Below are 23,065 nucleotides of genomic sequence, written 5' to 3' on the forward strand. Positions count from 1 at the left end.
GGGTGTGCCAGCTGGATTAGTGCTTTTGGTTAAGAAGAAGGCTGAATTATCTATCAGGCAATTGGGAAGACCTTTCTTTCCCTTGAGTGGCTGCATGGATTCCTCATGTGTCTGTACTCAGGGCCTGGGCAGGAGAGAAGATCTTAAACCAGGACAACACTGAGATACAGTTAAGTGTCAGCCAGTGGTTCAGTTGAATATTTCTACTCTGCTTTGTGGGGTATCTGCTGAAATACTTTCCATTTATTTACTTCCTTACTCTTCTGAATATAGTCTGCTTAACATTCAATTTTGAGTTAGATAGTGGGCCTTGGGGAAAATCCCAAGCAAACAGAATTGGTGAATCAAAATCAATCTCTCTCCTCTCTGCCCCCCACCTCTTGTTATGTTTCCTCAGTTCCTGTCTCCCTTCTTTCCTAACTATGACTCTGGAGCATGAATTGTAACTCTAGTGGCTTCTGGCTGCATGATCTTGGGTAAATCCTGTATGTCTAAATTCTCTGTGCATCAATACTGATCCCACAGGACAGTTTGAAATATTAAAGGGATTTTTAAAAAATGTGAAGCACTTCAAGTAATGCCTGACAGATAGTAGATATTCAAACTTTAAGCACTATCAACTTTTTAAAAATAAAAATTTACTGAATCCTCACTTATATTCTAAATGCTGCACTAAATATTAAGCTGGGCAAATGACAAGACATTCCACCTGAGCACCTTCCCTCTGGGTGCCTCCACCGATCTTCCAACCCAGGGATTATGCTTGCCACACTGTTCACTCTTAGACCATCCCTGTTCATTTCCTCATCAAATCACTGTACTTGTTCTGTTTTCTCATGCTTAGAGAATGTTCTCTGCCAACTGGCAACAGGTGATTAAAACAGGGGAATACATGTATGCAAAAATATTAGTTTGAACCCAGTAAAAATGCACATGTTTCCAGAAGGCTTTCAAGGAAACTAACCTCATGGCCACTGTTTTAGATATTCACTCCTTAGTTAGGATTAGATACCAATTTGGTCATTCAAAACACTCAACACATAACCTAATCTATAATAACTTTGCTTGTACATGTGGATAGCTTCTCCAACTAGTTTAATTTTGCAATTAACACACAACAGGTAATGTTAGGAGAGAAGGAGCTTTTTTTTTTCTCAGTGCTGGGGATGGAACCTACAGCCTTGCAAACACTAGGCAAGTGCTGTATCACTAAACTGCCTTCATTTGTTCTTGATTTTTCTTCTTACTAAACAGTTCCTGGAGCTTCACAACACTCCAAGTATTTTTAATCAGAATAATAAAAAGGAGAATTTCAAAAGGATATTTTCTTAAAAGCTTGCTTTGGTTTTAGTACTCATAGATGAGAAAGTACATACTTTCATTTTTCTCTGTCATACTTTGTTTATCCATTGGCAATGAGAATCTAGATTTTTAGTCAATATTGGAAGGCACTTTAGACATTCCCTGGGTTCATTTCTGTGGATGGCATCTCTTGGGGTTTTCTCAGCTCTGTTCTGCTTCTCAGACATCAGAATACCCAATTGCGGTCTGTCTTACTCAGACTACCACAAGCAGCAGTCAGACAGAAGCATTTTCTGAATGAGAGCATAGGGCAGAGTGAACGAACAAGATTGCAAAGACCTGCTCCAAACACACATGCTCAGTGTAAAGGTTGAAATGAGGTTGACTTTCTGTCCTTCCGGGTTCTGCCTGCGAAAAAATTGTTTAACAGTTTATAAAAATAAACTATACTGGAAAGTGAGTTACACAGGCCAGCGGATTTTCGTAACTCACCATCTCTCAGCTGCACATTTCAGACATTTCCTGAAGTTGTATTCCATGCTACTTCATTCTATTTTTTCCCCTTGGATTAATCAGTTTTGCGTATCCTGCCGGTGAGTCAGGAGTCTTAGCATGAGAAGAGCCCTGCCAAGATGCTGAGGAATTACTAACCATGGGCTAATGGGGACATTGTGAGGATAAAAACTAACACGTGTAAAGCACTTAAAATAGTGTCTGGTGCCGGGGATTTAGCTCAGGGGTTCCACTGCCTGACTTGCAAGCGCAAGGACCCGAGTTCTAACGCCGTACAATAAATAAATAAAATAAAATAGCGCCTGGTATTCTTTTATCCGCGTGTTGCTTGTTGATTATTACCTTACTACTACTGCTGAGAGTTACTCTGGGCTCACTTCGCTTAATGGCACTAACTTACAATTTTAAGAACAAACAATATGAAATACAATGTGGGGACCCAGTAAGAATGACGATTTAACATAGAACTGTATCACTTCCGGACATATATACTAATTTATAACAATAACATTGACAAATCAACTTTAGAGGATTTTACCAGTAGTTTCAATGACTGCATTGGGCAACAAGATAGCAGTGCTGCGCATACAATTATTAGCGCCTTTTTTCTCACCTTGCTGACTTCCGGGAAGATGGCGGATCCGTGACGCGCGGAGAAGCAGCCTCTCTGAGAGCTGGTGTCCAGGTGCCGGAATATAGTAACCCGAGGAAGGGAAAAAGGAGGGAGGTGGGTCCCTGGGACCCAGTAAGGATCTGAAGCAAGAAACGAAGCCCATGGGGAGAGCGAAGAGAAACCTCAAGCAGAAGGAGGTGGCAAGTGCGCGCTTTCTCCCTACAGCTTGAACCTGAGGAAGCTGAGCAACTCCTGGCGACCCCAGAGGCCTCCACGGAGAACGCACCAGCTGAGCAGAGCAGGGAACACAGTGAACTGCAGTGACTGGTAAGTTGTTTTCTCATCTTGCTGGGAAAACTGAAGTTCAGAGTTTTTATTTGGGCCAGGGATTTAGCTCAGTGGCTACCGCGCCTGCCTTGAAAAAGTTTTCATTTTATTACTCATTGCGCACCTCTAGAGATTGGTCAAATTGGTTCTACTTTAACACCCTAGGTTACAAAATGTTTTTAAATTCATCATTATGGGAAAAATTTTCAATTAGCAATAATCGCGCCTCGGATAAACCTCATTGGCTACGATACTGCCACTGCGCAAAGCTAAATTCATCATGATACTTTGAGCTACAAATTGTCTATTAATTTCTCTTACCTATGTTTGGATTTTCTGTTAGGTGCTTTGTAAAATTCATGTTGATTTCTACTTCCCAGGAGTTCAGATTGCACAATTCTTTTTTGTTTTGTTTTGTTTTTGGTACCGGGGATCGAACTCTGGTCCTTGCTCTTACGAGGCAGGCCACTGAACCGCTGAGCTAAATCCCTGGCCCAAGGTTGCACAATGCTTCACAATGCTTTTTCAAATCATTCACCTTCAGTGGTGGTTGGAATTTTATGTCCAAAGATGTTCGTGTCCTAATCCTGAAAACCTGTGGTTGCACAAGTACTGGATAACTAATACATCCTCATTTACAATGTGTTTGTTGCCTTTTGTATTTCAATGCTCCCACAAGTTAAGGCAATTGTTTTTTTAGCACCTAGACAAAGGATTCTGAATAATTTGTCTAAGATATGCACCTGAGACATGTAACCCATTTTTGAGAATAAAGAGGTTTGGGGGAAATTATTGTAATATATGAATATAGTAGAAAGAAAGATGGAAGGTGGGAACATGGCCCATTAGAGTTTATGGGAGATCTTAAAGAGCAAAATAAATTCAGTCTGAAAGTTCTCCAAGTAATTCTCATAAGACCTTAGTAGGAATTTTTCCTACACCATTAAAAATCATTGACCAAGTAATAAGATTACTAACAATTGAGTAATGGTGGGCTAACTGCAAATCTGAGTGCTGCTCTTGTGTGGACTCATGTATTTCTCATAGACTCGGTAGGTAGAAACTATTGAAATTGTCTCCAGGTTAAAAATAAGGGAACTGACACACAGTGACATTGTTTTTTTCTTTAATTGGGATTTTTGCTTATAATAGAATTGTTCACAATGAAATATTTGCCAAATTATAGAATACATACCCATTTATGACTATACAATTATTTTGTGTTGAAATTTTAAGTTTTTAGAATTTTCCGTTTTCTTTTGCTATTTTTTCTTGCTCTTTGGTTTACTGGAGTGCCATTGGAATACAACTGGTAAGGTAGGTTAGATGCCTCTTTGAAGCATCTTCTCTACCCAAATAATAAGAAGCAGCCTTTGCATAAAATGTCCACTGGGTGGCAGTAACTTATAAAGACCCAGTGAATCATTTGTTTTGGGGGTTGTTTAACAGTTAATCTTTGGGCTTCTTTCTTTTTTTCTTTAAGGTGGGGTGTTGTACTGTATTTAACATCCTTTCAAAATGCAAGCAGTTTTAGCAGCTTAACACATCTGAGCTAAATATACATTCCTTTAAAGAAAAACTTACTTTGAAATGCATTTTATAAATAATCAAATGTATCTTGATGACACTTGAATACATGGGCAAACTTATAAAACTGTTCTTGAATCTTTAAAATCAAGCTATAATAATACCAACAGAGCCTGTGGTTTTTGCCTCCAGCAACTTGGTACTAAAACATATTTTGTTTTGTTTTGTTTTTGTTTTTGTTTTTTAGGAAAAACTGGCAAAATGTGATAAATGCTATATATTTATTACGTTTAATTACATGTCTGTTTCTTTCCTACCTGCTTAAAACTTTCACGTTAGTGAAAACGCTCTTCCTGTTAACTTTTTCCAGGGCTACAATTTAAGCTACTGCAGTAATTATAAACCACTGCAGTAATTTGAGGTGAAAAAGTACTTTGAAATCTATTCCATGAATACATAAATACTATTCCTATAAAAATGTGATTGGTTCATTTCCCAGCATACTCCCAGTTCCTGTTCCCTGTACACTGTAGGTAAAAATACAGCCCCTAGGAGGTGCTGTGCCTGACACTGTGTCCCTAAACCTGTTCTTATCATGCCACTCTCTTCCTCATCTTCCTTAATCATTTTTCCTTTGGACTGTGCAGCAAGTTGTTATTACACTACTTTAGATGTTTCTGAAACATTCCAGCTTCTTACAAATGCATCATCTTCTACATAGGGACTGGTTGACTGGCTTTTAATATGTAAATATGCTGATTAATGAAGGTAAATGTATTCTAAAATGATAAGTGTGATAGTTCATCCTAATCACAGAAAAGAAATGATTCTGCTTTCATCCCTCTATTTAAATATCAATGGCTTTACATTTAATAGCTCTTATTCTAGCAGTTGAACTGAATTTATGTACTGAATGTTTGAGGTATAAATATTCATGTATAGTTGAACTTTGATCCTATTCCAGCATGCATTACCCACAAAAAAAGATGAAGTCTATCAGAATATGTTCTACATGATGTTTAGCTGTTTCACACATCTAAAAGAGTGAACTCTAGTGATAATTTATTCATAACCAGTTTTGACAACTAGTCTTAAATATGGAAAAAAGTTCTTGTGTTATACCTTTACTAAATTCCAGTGCTGTTTTAAGTTCAAATCTCACTATTTCCATATCTGAAAAAAACAATAAACAGGAGGGGAAAAGTCAGGTATTGATTCTAGTGGACATAGCCAAGTGTTGACAATCAACTGGGGAGAAATAAATAAGTATCCGCTCAGTGCTGCCAAGGTACCAGGTTCTCAATATCTCTCCACTTGATTGTCCTTTAACATCAGGAAGTGGTTTATGGGATGGGACATAGAAGAAGAAAAAGAGAAGGGAAGGGAAAGAGTAAAGAAGGAAAGAAGGAAGGAAGGAGGAAGGGAGGAGGAAAGACAGGAAGGAAGAAGAAAGAAACTGCAAGGAAAATATGAGCCAATATGAATACTTGCCTTCTGTTTTTTCATCTTGCCAACTTTTTTCTCTCAGTTTCTGGAATTCTGGAAAATATAGGTTAGCATTAACTGTACTTATAACTATTATAACACATTTAGTAATGTGTTGTGTGAGATGGTGAGTTGTTATTGCTGTTGTAGATGTAGAAATTTTTCTTTTAAAATTTACATGCATCACTATCATATAACTACAGGCAACATGCATAATGTAACACTCACAGTAAAATAAACCACAATACAAAGTATATATCCAAATAGACCACTACTCAAAATATTACCTGTACTTCTCTTCAAATGAAATCCTGTGATGTATCATTATTTGGTCTTTGGATTCAACAGAAGTCCTTCTTAGACATGGTCTAGCTAGTTAGTACCAGTAGTTCACTACGTAGTCCATGCTGACCTTGACTCGCAGTGTCCTATCTCAGCCTCCCCATTGTTGGGATTTACTTGCATGCACTACAGAAGTTATTAATGCAATTTTTAAAAGCAACATTTTTCTACTATAATTTTGAATTATAGAATGATTAATACTTTGGTTTTTTAAACATTCAAGGGGATAATATTACCTCCTATAATACATGAAAAATATACTTAAGAGAAATCCTGTGAAACTTACTAGTATTTAGATTTAATTAACCCTGGAGGCTGGTTATAGTAATAATAAAAGTCAGAATTGAACACCCTGTTTTATTTCTTCTTATTGTTTGTCTGTGTTCTGAGTTTTCATTTGCAAATTTGGCCTTGGGGTGAGCTGAGGACTGGGAGAACTGGCAGGAGACAAGAGGTGGGCCGGGCTCTTCCTTCTCTGGGGAGTGTTCACAGCTCATTCTCCTGAAATGGTAGGAACACGTGCAGGAATACAGAGGTCTGAGCTTTCTTCATGACTGAATGGAAACCGTCAGTGAATGCTTTGTGGTTCCAAGGCTCTGGTTCTGGAATGGAAAGAAAATGGCAACACCAGCATCTTGGCCTTTGGCACACTGTGCCACCTCAGAGTGGAATCTAAAGCACTGAATCAGATGTCCATGCCCTTGTCCACCCCGTACATGAAGGAGAATTAATGTTTTAAAGGCTTGAATTACTTTAACATCTACTTTGAATTGCCATTTAATGCCAGCATAGTTTGAAAGTCCCAAGCATTTATCTTAATGAATATATCTTATGAAATATAACAACACTGCAAAAGAATTTATTAGCCCATTTGCACAAAGAGTTTAGATTTGGATTAAACCCCATTGAAGTAAAATTAATTAAATAAAACAAGATCTTCTGGTTCACCCATTTTATTTTCTTTGTTTATCGCATGATTCCCATGATTCAAAATGGCCCCAAATAAGACTTTTCTATATTAACACCTAAATTCACACTAGGTATAAACAATAGAACAAGATGAAAGGTATCTCTTCTTATAATCTAACGAGTTAGCCCATCTCAATTTAATAGATGCAGACAAAATACGCAAGACTCCTAGGTTAAAAGAAATTTATTATTCATGGCACAGCAAGCAATATACCCCCTCTTGCCTCCAGTCTTCCAGTAGTGTCATACTGAGGAATATTGAGCTTAGGAGACTCCTCAGGGCAGTGTTAGAAGACTGCCAGGAGGCCAGCACAGCCTTTGTCCCAGAAGAAGGCTGTATTTTCACTATGCTTATTGGAAGACAAATCTACTTTCTGTGTCAGTGGGAAATGCTGTCTCTGTTTTTTTTAAAAAAGCTTTTTTCTCTGTAAATGCTTTTTAAAAAGATAGTCCAGAACATAATCCCAGCACTGAAGCAGGGGGATCACTGTGAGTTCAAGGCCAGCCTGGATTACATAGTAAGTTCAAGGTCAACCTGGAAAATATAGCAAGACCCTGACTCAAAAAAAAAAAAAAGATAGTCCAGAACACAGGCCATTCAAGGTATGTAAAAGTGTGATAGAGTCATAGAGAATTATCTCCTGACATCAGGACACACACACACACAAACACACAAGTATAATATATATGGTATTTATAAATATACAAGGTATAAGTGCAGAATGTGAACATTTAAATTTTAGATGTAGAAATTTTTCTTTTAAAATTTACATGCATCACTATCATATAACTACAGGCAACATGCATAATGTAACACTCACAGTAAAATAAACCACAATACAAAGTATATATCCAAATAGACCACTACTCAAAATATTACCTGTACTTCTCTTCAAATGAAATCCTGTGATGTATCATTATTTGGTCTTTGGATTCAACAGAAGTCCTTCTTAGACATGGTCTAGCTAGTTAGTACCAGTAGTTCACTACGTAGTCCATGCTGACCTTGACTCGCAGTGTCCTATCTCAGCCTCCCCATTGTTGGGATTTACTTGCATGCACTACAGAAGTTATTAATGCAATTTTTAAAAGCAACATTTTTCTACTATAATTTTGAATTATAGAATGATTAATACTTTGGTTTTTTAAACATTCAAGGGGATAATATTACCTCCTATAATACATGAAAAATATACTTAAGAGAAATCCTGTGAAACTTACTAGTATTTAGATTTAATTAACCCTGGAGGCTGGTTATAGTAATAATAAAAGTCAGAATTGAACACCCTGTTTTATTTCTTCTTATTGTTTGTCTGTGTTCTGAGTTTTCATTTGCAAATTTGGCCTTGGGGTGAGCTGAGGACTGGGAGAACTGGCAGGAGACAAGAGGTGGGCCGGGCTCTTCCTTCTCTGGGGAGTGTTCACAGCTCATTCTCCTGAAATGGTAGGAACACGTGCAGGAATACAGAGGTCTGAGCTTTCTTCATGACTGAATGGAAACCGTCAGTGAATGCTTTGTGGTTCCAAGGCTCTGGTTCTGGAATGGAAAGAAAATGGCAACACCAGCATCTTGGCCTTTGGCACACTGTGCCACCTCAGAGTGGAATCTAAAGCACTGAATCAGATGTCCATGCCCTTGTCCACCCCGTACATGAAGGAGAATTAATGTTTTAAAGGCTTGAATTACTTTAACATCTACTTTGAATTGCCATTTAATGCCAGCATAGTTTGAAAGTCCCAAGCATTTATCTTAATGAATATATCTTATGAAATATAACAACACTGCAAAAGAATTTATTAGCCCATTTGCACAAAGAGTTTAGATTTGGATTAAACCCCATTGAAGTAAAATTAATTAAATAAAACAAGATCTTCTGGTTCACCCATTTTATTTTCTTTGTTTATCGCATGATTCCCATGATTCAAAATGGCCCCAAATAAGACTTTTCTATATTAACACCTAAATTCACACTAGGTATAAACAATAGAACAAGATGAAAGGTATCTCTCCTTATAATCTAACGAGTTAGCCCATCTCAATTTAATAGATGCAGACAAAATACGCAAGACTCCTAGGTTAAAAGAAATTTATTATTCATGGCACAGCAAGCAATATACCCCCTCTTGCCTCCAGTCTTCCAGTAGTGTCATACTGAGGAATATTGAGCTTAGGAGACTCCTCAGGGCAGTGTTAGAAGACTGCCAGGAGGCCAGCACAGCCTTTGTCCCAGAAGAAGGCTGTATTTTCACTATGCTTATTGGAAGACAAATCTACTTTCTGTGTCAGTGGGAAATGCTGTCTCTGTTTTTTTTAAAAAAGCTTTTTTCTCTGTAAATGCTTTTTAAAAAGATAGTCCAGAACATAATCCCAGCACTGAAGCAGGGGGATCACTGTGAGTTCAAGGCCAGCCTGGATTACATAGTAAGTTCAAGGTCAACCTGGAAAATATAGCAAGACCCTGACTCAAAAAAAAAAAAAAGATAGTCCAGAACACAGGCCATTCAAGGTATGTAAAAGTGTGATAGAGTCATAGAGAATTATCTCCTGACATCAGGACACACACACACACAAACACACAAGTATAATATATATGGTATTTATAAATATACAAGGTATAAGTGCAGAATGTGAACATTTAAATTTGAAAGCCTTCGTATGGCAAAAAAGCTTATTGCCATAAATCCCTCTCAAAATATTCTTTTACTTGTAACATGCTTAAATACTTTAATTGTCCCCAAAATTCTTTACAGCAAGCTTCTAATTCTTATTTAGATGTAAAGTGGCCTTATTATTTAGGCATCTTGCCTAATTTCACAGAGACTATACTGGATACATTAAAAAATTCAACCCTTTGTTGATCTCAACAACCTCTTTTTCTGGTCACCTAACACTAATTGCCATGATAAATAGGGAGAAATATATCTATTCTTTGACACTGAGTTCTATAAACAAGACCTATTGACTTTTTATATTATGTCCATCAGAATTAAAGAAATTTCTGTGTTGTTGCTCTCTTCAAAATTGAGCTTACTAATTATATCACGTGCCGTATCATTCAAATAAGTTTTAAAATAGTGGTCAATGAAGCAGCATGATTTTTTTTCTCCCTTTAATCAAACCAATTGCTAAATGTAATTATAAACTTGGAGGATACAGTTAAAAAGATGTTGAATTAAATTGAGCTCTGAAAATTGCTCACCTCATGATTCCTTCTGATTACATCTTGGCATAATTCCACCAAGTTTCAATATGTAATTTGGGGATAATGTATAATTGGTATTGGAACCATTGCAGCTTTTCTACATTTAAATGGGAGGCTGATTTTATTAGTAATAACTATAATAATTCTGCTAAAGATTGTATGACTTAGCTGCTCATTAGGAAATTATTTTTCACTAGGAACACCTTACCTTTATATATTTAATTCAAATTTTAAGTAGGCAATTTATTAGCAAGACAAGTGTTTATAAGGAGATGCTTTTTTGGTGGATATTATAGCCAGGTCCTAATGAGACAATTATTTTCTATGGTGTTCACGTTGGGATCTTTTTTTCATAAAGTCTTTCTTGGAGGAACACTTACCTCCCAGGGGAATTTTAAAGATATGCAGTGTGGTTTAGACTATGGTACTGAAATACTAGAAAAGTAACACACCTCCTTCACTTTTATCACACAACATTTTTGTGGTATGTTTCATGGGCAAATACCCATTTGGTACTAAAAAACCAAAATGCCCAGTAAACTTTGGTATTCACCAGAAGTGAATAGTATCATCTACTAGTGGATTAAAAGTTAATTTACTTATCTGAATGGTAACTACTTAAAAGGTACAGTGGTTGTAGTAGTTTTCATGAGTCCTATTGAATATTAAAGAGGCTGAGAGAGCCTAATATTTAAAAAACTTGCTTTCTCGTTATCTTTGAGATTTGTTTGTTCACAGACTCCTCTTATTTGGTAAACCTCCCTGTATTTGGGGATATCCTGAACACTCTTTATTGATCTTTTTATTCGGCCAGCCTGCCAAGATTCATAATCATAGGGATCTTTGTGTTCTCACCTATTGCCTAGAACTGTTTCTTCATTTGAAACGCTTCGGTGTTCAGTATCTTTGTCAGTTCTCAGGCCTCCTTTGTCCTCTAAGGGACTTTTGTGAAGAGCTCAGTGTGGCAGGTGGAACAGTTGACCTGAGGGACTGAGAGATTCAGTGAAGGTTACCGATACCAGGGGATGATTGATAGAGACTGAGTGATTATTGACTCTGACCTCTTATTCTCCATTTTTTTAAAAGTAGAAATAATGCCTTCTTTCTGTGCTTACTAGAGAGAGTGGCAAAAATATCCCATTCAGGAAATAAGTATTATAATTATTTATGACTCTGCCCATCAAAAGGTGATTCTGGAAGTTAAATAATATGGAGTAATGTGTATTTTTTTTTTTTTGCCTAAAATGTACTTTCCGATTAGGATTTTTGTGATACTTGCATGAAATAGTGTGCATAAACCTCAATGCTATGTCCAACACGAAGTACAAGACATATGTGCACTTAAATTTCTTTGGAAATTAGAACTGAAATGTATTACATTTGTTTAGTTTATTAAGCAGTATTTTGAGATAATATCTAGCAGACATTTCTTTTATTGCTGCAGCTGAATGAGCAAGAAAAAAAGGGGAAAAATGAAACAAAAACCCCACTTTTATACAGCTTATATTTCAAATTTTAAGTAAGATTTTATACTTTTTGTAAAAGCAAGCGGAACTTATAAAAAGTTGGAAGAGTAGCTTAACAATAGAGTGTGAACAAGACAACTATGAGTGCAGTAGAAAACAAGGCCTGATGTGTTTTAGAGAATCTTAGTTCATTCTTGGCACAGAGTGTAGGAATATTACATTATCTATAAAAATACCACTAAAGCTCTGGGCTGGTTTTAAGAGAAAATTTTCTTTATATTTCTAAATTATTATATATTCATTATTTCACTTCTATTATTAGCATATGTTTCTGACACGTAATAGCTACTTTAAGCTTGGGGAATCGGTACCTGTACCTACTGCATCCTGATCATTTCTGCTCCTTCTTCCGCACTGCACTCTCCTCTCTCTTTCTACAGATCCACTTTCCATCTCCACGAAATCTACCTCCCTGTGTCCTGCCATCTCTATTTTCATCTGTAAACTGTTTTTTATATCTTGGCTCTCTGATATTAGAGCAACCATGCAATATTTAACCTTCAATGTATAATTTATTTTAACGCTATGTACTTATTTATCTACTACTTTGCAGATATGTTTTAATTTGTTTTTAAAGTCTCTTCTTAGAACATGGTTTGTGTACGACTAATTCCATTGTATAAGTTTGAACCCGGTTTAGAGCAGACCTCTCCATGTCAGCAGAGAGCAGAAGCTCAATATTGGCAGAGGAAGAAGAGAAATTTAGCCTGATTTCTGGCCAAGGGCATTTGCTGTTCCTGATTGTGAAAGGAAAGTGGTCATGTGGTCTTCAGCAGGCACTTGCAGCAGAGCGTGACTGCCGACTCTTGGTATTCATAACATCTAAATGCCCTCCACAAAGATGATTTTTCCTTGAAAAGACTTCATTATATTTGAAATGAGATCTTGGACATGAGAAACAAATCAAAGTTATATAGTTTTTGGTCATTTGTTGTTAATTGCAACATAATCAGTAAGTTTATATGAGTGCTACTAGATTGAGTAAATTATCAACAAATATGATGGATACATTTCCATTTTAGAATAAGATTCATACAATTAAAATAATTAGTCAAACCACGGAAAAATTTGACTTGATGACTTACCACACAACCCCTCTTGAGGAAGCGTGGGAATTGTAATTCCTGGTGATGAACCCAGGGCTGGTTTCCAATCACAGGTCTGTAATAGACTTAATTGTGTGCTCTAAGCCTCATTCTTCTCATGTACTATGGTATCAATGATATCTACTTAATGGCATAATTGTGATTTAAAAGAGATACTGCATACATCTGATGTCATCAGTCAGCCAAATGTTAACTATTATTTTATTTAGAATTTGATTGAGCAATTCAGATTATGTTCAACAAAATTCTTAGTCCATTAGACCACCTATCTCCTGCTGTTTTTTTCAGTCTACATTGATGAAGTTTAATGCTTATGTTGAAATTTCCAATACTGACAATATTAATAAACTTTTAAAACTGGGTCTGGGGTCTGGAGATTTAGCTCGGTGGTTGTGCTGCTTGCTTTGCAAGCGCAAGGACCAGAGTTCAATTCCTGGTACCAAAACAAAACAAAACAAAAAACTGGGCCTGTTGCCACATGGATGGGATCCCAGTACTCTGGAAAGTTGAGGTGGGAGGATCAAAAGTGACTTAAGATCCTGTCTCAAGATAGATAAGTGAGTAAGGCTGGGGAAGTAGCTCAGTACATATAATGTGGGTTCATTCCCCTGTATCAAACAAAAACAAAAACACTCAAAACAAGTAAAACTCTCTAGTATCAAAAAAATAAAATTAAATAAAAAAAAAACACTTAAAATTTGCACAGGTAAGATAAGGTGAAAGTGTAAGTCCATTTCAACCATAGCCTCTTCCATTTATCTCATGAGATTGATATTTATGCGTACATATAGGATAAATTCTGCAAGTTTACATTTTTCATTTTTGTTCCTCTTTAAGAAGAATACTTATCATCCATGTGAATGGTAGTAAAACGGATAGTTTTTTATTGAATTACCTTAACATGACAGCCATAATTTAATTAATTCTTAGGGAGATAAGAGTGGGAAGAACACAGAAGCCATAGAATGGAACATGATTACTTTTATGCCTGAGGAGTAAATGAAAGAAACCTATCATGCAGAGGATGCCCTGGTGACAAAGTAAAGAGTCTTAGTTTATGAGGCTTGCAAAGAATTTCTCTGATAATTTCTTGTCAAAAGATAAGGCATTCTACACTGACAGTGATCTGAAATTATCATAACAATAAGTATTTGGGTGAGTGGTTGGAGAGGGTTAGTATTGCCTGGAGTGCTTCATCTGCAGGGAAACAATCTGAGAGAGATGTCTGGGGTGTATCAGACAATTGTAGAAAACATGATTTTGAAGGTGGGCAGTGAGGCGAGGATCTTACCAAAGATGAAAGTAGAATTGCAAATTGCTCATCTGAAAATAGTGCTTCCTCAAGAGCACTTTTTTTTTTTCTTTTTCTTTTTAACTTAGCTTTATGGAAAGTAAGGCAGCAGAATGCAGCAGGGCACAATGGCCTTAGGATCCAGGCTGCCTGGGTTCTAGTCTATTTATATCACTTTCTAATAGTGTGATTGTATACATTCCTTGCTTTCTAAACTCTTCTAAATAATGACCTTTATTTCACTGGGTTTTCTAATGATTATATCAGCCAATGGTAATGAAGGATTTAGTGTGAAGCACAGTAAATGTTTTAAAGCATAGCGCTTTACATTTTAAACCTTTTTTCATTGCCTCATTTAATCTCCATGCCTCCTAATGCAAGAAGTTCAGGTATAATCTTACTCCCTGACAAATTAGCAAAGTAAGATGTGAAAAGACCCAGTATTAGTCCATTTGGGCGGTCATAACAGAATAGCTTAGCCTGGGTATTTTGTAGATGAAAGAAATTCATTGCTTGTCATTCTGGAGACTGAGAAGTTCAATATCAAGATGCCATGAGATTTGATATTTGGTGAGATCTTGTTCCTCTTAGGTGACACCTGACATGTACTCTCTCATGGCAAAAGGCAGAAACACACTGCCTTCACCTTTCTTTCTGAGGTCACTAATCCCATTAATCACACCCCTAAAGACCTCATCTCTTAATATACCAACGTATGAATTTGGGGGGACTCCAACATTCAGATCATAGCGTTTACCCATGTTTTATGATGTTTAAATGATGAGATTTTGTATTCACCATCATCACAAGTGATGGTTTAACCCATGTATGTAAGTATTTAATGAGTTAGTAGATATCGGGTATAGAAAGTAAGGTCTGTAGATGCAAAGGAGAGTAGGCTAGGATAACTGACCACAGCTGTGGGAAGGATTCAGCAGTAAGCAGTTTAGAAGTGGATTTCAGTAGAATCTCGGGAAGTATAATAAAGCCATTGCAAACATGAATGATTCATCAGTGCAGACTGAAAACAGATCTATCAACTAAAACTGTAAAATACTTTTACATGTAATTGAAATGTGTATGACAAAGAGAACATATATTATGTTTAGTTTCCACATATCTAGAAACATTGATTCTGTTTTGTTTTCATTTTGTAATTTTATGTGGAAGGAATAAGCCTATATTTAATGTTTGATTTGCCTTATCACTCAGAATAAATTGCCTGTCTTCAACAATTATGGGAGATATTGGACATAGCAAGGTAGGAAGAAAATTAAGTCAGCTTTATAAAAGGAAATACTCCCTTTTCTGTAGCTTTTACAGATGTCACTTTGGAAAATCTTAAAAAGCTGTTTTCCTGTTCAATTATTAATAAACATTATGCTCATATGACTTCGTGCATTAGTTTGAAGTTTATTTCATGCTGTTTCGTATAGGAAAATGCTGCACTAATTATCTTGGGCAATAACTTGGCCCTTCAATATTTTTCTTTCACTTGTTACAGTCTTAGAGTGATTTATACATGCTCAAGTATAATTACTGAAATCCTTTTTTGCATATTTAAAAATAATTGAAAATGTTGAAAAGAGTTTTAGAAACCTCTGATTTAAACATAAAAGCTTTGTGTTACAATTAAAATTTCTGTATAACCCTAAAGCTATTGGCATATAAACCTTCGGAAAAGGAAATTAAGTTTATTAAAAAGAATAAAATACTTGGCAACAAGCACGTGCTATTTTGGTAATACATATGGAAGTAGATCTGCTAAAATAAAATGTACTAAAATTTTAGCCTAGTTAAATTTTACTCCATGATAATATTGATTATTATGATGAAAGAAATATTACATACAATTTATCTTTTATAGCTATGCTCATACACATATAAAAGCCAAAGCCTCTTTTTTTTATATTTAGAATAAAATCAATATCACCTGGAAGAGAATTGTGACGCTTTCATTACTTACTATATTTTTTCCAGCAGATGTCAACTACCAGAATGTTACATGTAACCTTCTACGGAGACAAATACAATGTTAAGGAGAATAATCTCTAACTATGTTTAGATTATGAAGTCTTCTGAGACCCTGATAGAAACTTTTGCCTCTCTTTCCAGAATAATGCACATATGCACTATGAGTACTAACTTTTCAAGTGAAATAACTTGTGCCAAATGAAATTTGCCTTGTGAATTGCTTGATTTCACCAATGTATATCTTAAGAGTACTCTCTCAGAAAACTGCAGAGAAAAGATTGATATTTTGTATTGGCCATGATGGCAGGACAGATAGCATAGCCATTGAATTAATTGAAAAGAGTCTCAGGAGGGACTATTTATGAAGACATAGGGAAAGGTAAGAACACTTATAAAGGTTTGTTTAACATCCAGTAACTAGCAGAGAGAACAATTCTGTTCCTCAGCCAGACATGAGAAAAAGGAGGGATGGTGTCATAGAACTTTCCATAATGCACAAAAACACTGGCTTTTCAGGGCCTTCTTCTTTTATATGATCCCAATTTATTGGAGAAAAACCTTCAATTTAAATGAGAGAGGCCAAATAAGACAACAAGAAATAGATGAAATAAACAACTTAGGAAACAATGGAAAACTTAGTAAAAACCATGGTATAATTAATCTTGTTATGTAAGTGATAAGAAAATAACTGGAATCTATCCAAATGAACAATCAGAGAACAAGATCTCTTCAAAATTGAAACTTCTAGCAAAGAGTACAAAAGAAAAGTCAGAAAGAAAGATCAATCTGAATAAATCTCTCCAAAACAGAAAAAAAATTTAAAAAGTATGTTGAATGTGATGGTGCACATCTATAATGCCAGCATTCTGAGGAGCTGAGGAGAGGAGGAGACTCCATGTTCGAGCCCACTTTGGGGAATTTAGCAACCTAGCAAGACTGTCTCGAACTAAGAAATGAAAAAAGGGCCAAGGGTGTTGCTCACTGTGAGGGCCTGGTTTTAATCCTGGTACCATTAAAAAGAAAGAAAAAAAGAAAAGAAAAGGACAGTGTGTTAGACATCAGCAGGACTGAGAGACAAAGGTGTATGTGGGAGGGAAAAATAGCATGATTTGCCAGTCATAGGTAAGTAGAGAAACAAAGACTTCAAGGTGTAATACATTTGTAATCATCTGTTAGGTTTCACATTAAATTATCCCTACCGAGTACAGTGACATTTAAGATTATACATCATCCTTCTGACATCTGGCCTTTTGGCTACCTGGCCATCTATTTCTAAAACAAGGCATATCATGTTCCTGGGTGCCATGACCTATGCCCAGTGATATCAGAAAGGGAGTGTTCTTTAAAGGCCCTCCCTCCTCGGGCTGAGACCTAATTTAGATTCTTACATGACTTAAGGCCCCAAGGGAACACTGACCACTGGAAAGGAACAGGGAGATATTTTTGAGATACTGAAATTCCGAAGTAACCCCTAAGAGAAAACATTTAAGCACATCTGCATTGTGTAAAGAAAACAGTGATAATCATCACTGTTCCTTGAACTCCAGAAGTAACTTTTGTGTGCATAGAAATGTATCTGTGCAAATGTCTTTGTGATGCTGCCTGCCTTCTCACTTAAAAGCATAACACTTTGCATATCTATTGTACAATATATCCTGCCTACATTTCTGCATGGCTGCCTGTGTCTTGATTGATACGAAGGAGTGGGGACACTTCCTTGCTGCAGCAGGATCCAGCTTCCTGGTGGACATATGATGAAAAAAGAAGAGAATAAGATGGAAAGTGGAGGAAATTTGGATGTAGACATACATCTTGTGTTACTGTCAAGACAGAGATCGGAATGATGTTTCCAGTAGCCAAGGAACACTACAGATTGCCTGAAAACATCCAGCAGTGAGAGAGGAATGGTGCTGCTTCTCCTTGACAGCGTTCAGAAGAAACCAACTCTGCTGACACTTAGATCTCAGACTACTGCAAAACTATGCGATAACATGTTCTTGTTTAATCTACTTCCTGGTACTTTGTTATAACAGTTCTAGAAAACCAATACACATACTAAATTTAAAAAATGAATTAACTAATCTATACAGTACTGATTAAATATTTCTAGTATTTTTCTTCTATATGTGACTGAATTTTACATTTTGATTAATTTTTCATCATATTTAAAAATGATTCAAACCATTAATTTCATCTTGCTCATTATATGTATTCCATTTAATTTTTTTCAGGTGTAATTTTAATTTTTTTCTGGTCATTGTTTCTACCAAACCTATTTTCCCTGAACTAAATATTGAGTATTTATATTTTGTCATGGAGATTTGCCTGTCCTTTTAAAAACTATAATTTTAGCCATGTTGATTTTATTTTATGGTTATTTGTATTAATTGTATTCACTATGTTTTTATATGAACAACTGTGGCTAGTTCTGTTGTGAGAAAATTCTAAGCAATGTTGTGAGACAGAATTTGTTTTTTTTTTGCCTTATCATTAATAAGTTTATTGGTACAGTTTAGATATACATAATGATCACATTCATCACATAGAATTTGTATCTCTACATTATATATCTTCATTCATATTTTTTCCCATTCCCCTCCCCTCCCTTCTACTCCTCTTCCCCTTATTTTTAAGAGCTTTGCTTCCATTTTAGCTTTCTTTTCTCAGTTTTTATTTTCCAATCTTTCCCTTCCTCCTCCCCTCTCGTGCCTTTTCCATTTGAATATTTTCTTCCCATTTCACAGTGTCTGTTATACATTTTGGTCCTTATTTAAATTTTTTCAGTTTCTTGTACCAAAGAAACAATGTGATATTTATACATGTTGGACCAATTTATTTCACTTATGAGTATTGTTTCTGTGTGCATCCATTTAGCTATAAATGTCTCTAATTTATCCTTCTTTATGGCTGAGTATACTCCATTATTTAAAAACAAACACATCTTATTTATCCATTCATCGGTTGATAGGCATTTGGGTTGTTTCCAAGATTTAGCTACTACAAAATATTGCTGTGAACATGGGAGTGCATGTATCACTGGGTATGATACTTCTGATTCTTTCAGGAAGATACCAAAAAGGCGGATACCTGGGTCAAATGAAACCTCTAGTCCTAGTTTTTTGAGGAATCCGCACAGTGGTTGCACCAGTCTACATTCCCACCTATAGTGGAGAAAGATTCCTTTTTCCCCACAGCCTTGCTAGCATTTGTTATTGGATGATTTCTTGATAATAGATAGAATCTGAGAGAGAGAGACAGAGAGAGCGAGAGAGACAGAGAGAGAGAGAGAGAGAGAGAAAGAGAGAGAGAGAGAGAGAGAGAGAGAGAGAGGCAAAGATAAAGAGAAAACCAAAAGACAGCAAAGACATGGATCCAGATAGAGACACACACTATGACCAAGGCAGTGACTGGAAGTCAGAAGCCAAGTTTTCGAAAACACATTCAAAATGCCATGAAAGTCAAAATGGTAGCAATCAAATAATATCCTTCAAGAGCTCTAAACCGTATTTAAGTATACATAGCAAAAGAAAAAAAACTTTGGGTGGATAAAAGGTAGAACATAAATAGCAAGTTCATTTTAGAAGATATGTCAAGCTTTGTGTCTTAGACTGGCTAAACAGAACACTTTATGTGCTTAGAAATCATGAGACAATAAATCCAAGACTATTGTACACTGAATGGAGCTAAAGTTTTGGTTTTCATATCTGCCTTGTCCCAAAAGTCCCATGGAGGATGTAGCAACTGCCATTGCCAAGAAAATTCTGCCAGTAACATCTGATACTAGGACTCTGAAAAATACAAGCATTTCCACTGAAGCTTACAAGTGAGACAACCAAGCAGTTTGAGGTAACTTTCAACATAGTTTAAAAAGAAACATTCCTGTGGGAATGAAACAAAATGATCAGAGTTTTGCTGGATTGTTTTATAAAAACAATCTCTCTTAAAAATCCCATCCTTCCTTAGAGTATCTGAGGGAGAAACAATATAGTTTTCAGTTTGCCAAATCTTGGTTAATTCTATTCTGACTCAAGCATCTTTGGCTTTAAAAAATGTTAATAATTATTGATATAACTGTTTGGCTCTCAGAGTCAGCTGTTCATATAGCTTCACTTAAACATCAGAAGTTATTTTTGCTAATGTAAGCCCTTGAAGAATAATGAATTGGTTTTCCATGATGATGTGTACATGCTTAAGGGGAACATTTGAACCATCTCTACATTTTGAAACCAATTATAAAATAAATAGAATATGGGAAGAATGGATATTTTTCCCTTGGATGCTTTATTGAATTTATGTTTTTTTATTTTTAAAATCTAAATATATTCACAGTTAAAGAACAGCAGCACTAACAATGAAAGAATGGATTCCTTGCTTTCTAAGTTTTAGACTGAGAGCTAAATTTGCCGTCTGAATCTTAGTCAGTTTTATGCACAAATTCATTAAAATCTAACTTCCATAGCAGAAAGGATTTTAATTTTGTCTTCCATATATATGATCTATAAAAAGAAGCAAATAAGTTTAATTATCATAAGGTCTACTGCAGCAGTTTTCCAATGATTATGTGGCATTTGACAGTTTTTCAAATCATGATACAGGCCACTTTTCTTCTATTCATATATAGTTTGCATCCATCAAAAATTCCCACAGCTGGGAAGAGCCAAAGGACTACCTATCTAAACTCTCCTACCATGATCACAAAATTTGTTAAACTGTCAAGCCTGAAACATTTCTTGGAAGACAGAGGTATTCTTTATAGTAAATGTGCTTTCCTTTTGGTAAGCCTAGAAAGACAAATTGAAAATATAGGGGGCTTTTGTTTTTTTCTTTACTCTTTGCTCTTATTTAAACAAAAAGAATATAACAACATGAAAGTTATTCGGTTTTATGGTGCATTACTATAAAGTTATAATTATTATTCTTCTGGGGGAGTATAACTTAGATAACAAACAAAATCAAGTATGGGTCATAAGGAAAAAAAACCTGTAGTATTTTATTTTTATATCTGATTTGAATTCATGAAGTAGCCCCAGAAAATTTGTCCTTAGATTTCAACTTTTTAATGCTATAAAGTGAAGGAAATTGAAGTAATAATTTTAAAACTCCATTTTAATTAACTTAATGAAATGGTACTAGTTATGTACTGTTTCCAGGCAAAGCAGACATGAGCTTGATGGCTATTAGCTCAGTTGATTCATATTTAATATGTCCTCTAAGAAAATAGAGGACAGCAGCTAGGACTAACTTGTGCAGCATAGCAATCTCCTGGGACATGGGAGGCACTTTTCCCTGCTTCTTCCTGGTCCAGTTCTGGTGTAGATAGGGATGTTCCTCATGGTCTCCTTTAGAAGACTTAGTTAAACCCATTGATTCTAAATGGGGATAAGTTTATCTTTCAAATAGATTTAACCTACCATTCTTGCATTATTAAGTCTTTCTCATTCTGATGATAAAAAGTCAGAGTGAGAAGAGTGATTTAAAGTTTCCACTCAGGTGGCGGGAACTGCTGACATTTTCATTGTGCAGAAGGACACATGGTAGCAGCAGGGAACTTCTGCAACTATCTTGACAACTTGATACTTTGACAGTTTCTCTGAGAGGCCCAGCTGTGACCAAGGTAAGCACGATAGTGCCACTTTGACACTGCAACTGCCCTTTTTGGAACTAGAGTTCTGTGTGATTCCTGAGAAAACAAAATGTGTAACATTTCAAAGTTGGACCATTTGCTACTAGCAGTACCTATAATCGTTAATGAGTTGACTGAGAAAAGCTGAAGGACTGAAACTATCGTGTGCCCATGAATTAGTCCCTAGTTTCACCACACATTGAAATTGCATAGAAATGAAAGACAGATGTATGACCAATTGGATATGTCAGGCTATTTTCTTCATTTTTATGCTATCTATAATTTCATAGTTTTGTAAACCTATTCAAAATTAATGGACAAAGAAGGTGACTTACACTTAGCACTCAACTCTCAAAAGATGTTGGAACGGAGTTACATTGGGCTGTTTGGTCAAACATGGCAATTTATAACTATTTAAAGGCATACATATGGAGTGAGAAAGGCAGGCATTTAAATAGAGTAGAAAAATGCAATATGAGAATTGAAATAATGATTAGAATTTAGCTGCAATTTCAGATATAATTGTGTGACGTGAAAGGCTTCTAAAAATGGGATGTTCTCATGAGGAAAGATTTGGAAATTTCACTTTACCAAATTTGCCATTGAATTCAGGTAATGAAATGCTAATAGATTGGATAATACAAGGAAAGTAGATTTGTAGGAAACATCATAAATAGCAGCTTAATTATTTGGCTATAAACTTCATATTTGATGCCCGCTCTTGACAAGTATTCACTTTCACCTTCTTTTAGCTTCTTTTAGGGTCTCTGTCTTTCTTGGAACCATAGAAATGATAACCTGCTCTCTCATGCTGTCCCCATGATTGCTCCATGTTCTATCCTCCTTTCTCTCAGGGTTTGGAGCAACTTTTACTTTTGTTGTACCTTTTTGTTTTCCATCTAAAAACTACATAACTGACAGCAAAGTGGTAATGATTGAAAGATCTCCCTATGTGATTTTAACAAAGCCTTCTGCATACTGAGCTGGTGCATAGGGTAATAATCCACTCAAAGGAAACTGCATACCTTGCCAAGAAGTAGCTAGAGCCTTCTTGTCACTTTTTAAGCCAGAAAACACTGCATTGGTGAGCAATTCTACACATCATTTTCTATAAGGACTCAAATTATCAGGTAGATTTTCAATTTTTATGCTAATTTACTGGATATGTTGATAAAAGTAAGCTTAGTATTAAGTATGGTATTCCGCTATTGAGGGAAAGAAATGTGAGGGCAAATAATATCTATGATGGCTGAAGATGGATGAT

The 23,065-nt window shown here is 35.8% G+C and overlaps 1 long non-coding RNA gene and 1 pseudogene across 1 annotated transcript; one reads left to right on the forward strand and one right to left on the reverse strand.

The window, feature by feature from the left end:
- Nucleotides 1-2,443: 2,443 nt before the first annotated feature.
- LOC104870031 lies at nt 2,444-21,717 on the forward strand. Its single transcript, XR_782437.1, has 3 exons — nt 2,444-2,500; nt 2,654-2,755; nt 21,669-21,717. It is a non-coding gene; the product is annotated as an uncharacterized LOC104870031 (long non-coding RNA).
- LOC117285642 lies at nt 2,878-3,026 on the reverse strand (annotated as a pseudogene).
- Nucleotides 21,718-23,065: the final 1,348 nt, after the last annotated feature.

Source organism: Fukomys damarensis, unplaced genomic scaffold (assembly GCF_012274545.1).
Source record: "Fukomys damarensis isolate Sample0158 unplaced genomic scaffold, DMR_v1.0_HiC HiC_scaffold_11, whole genome shotgun sequence".
Taxonomy (NCBI): Eukaryota; Metazoa; Chordata; class Mammalia; order Rodentia; family Bathyergidae; genus Fukomys; species Fukomys damarensis.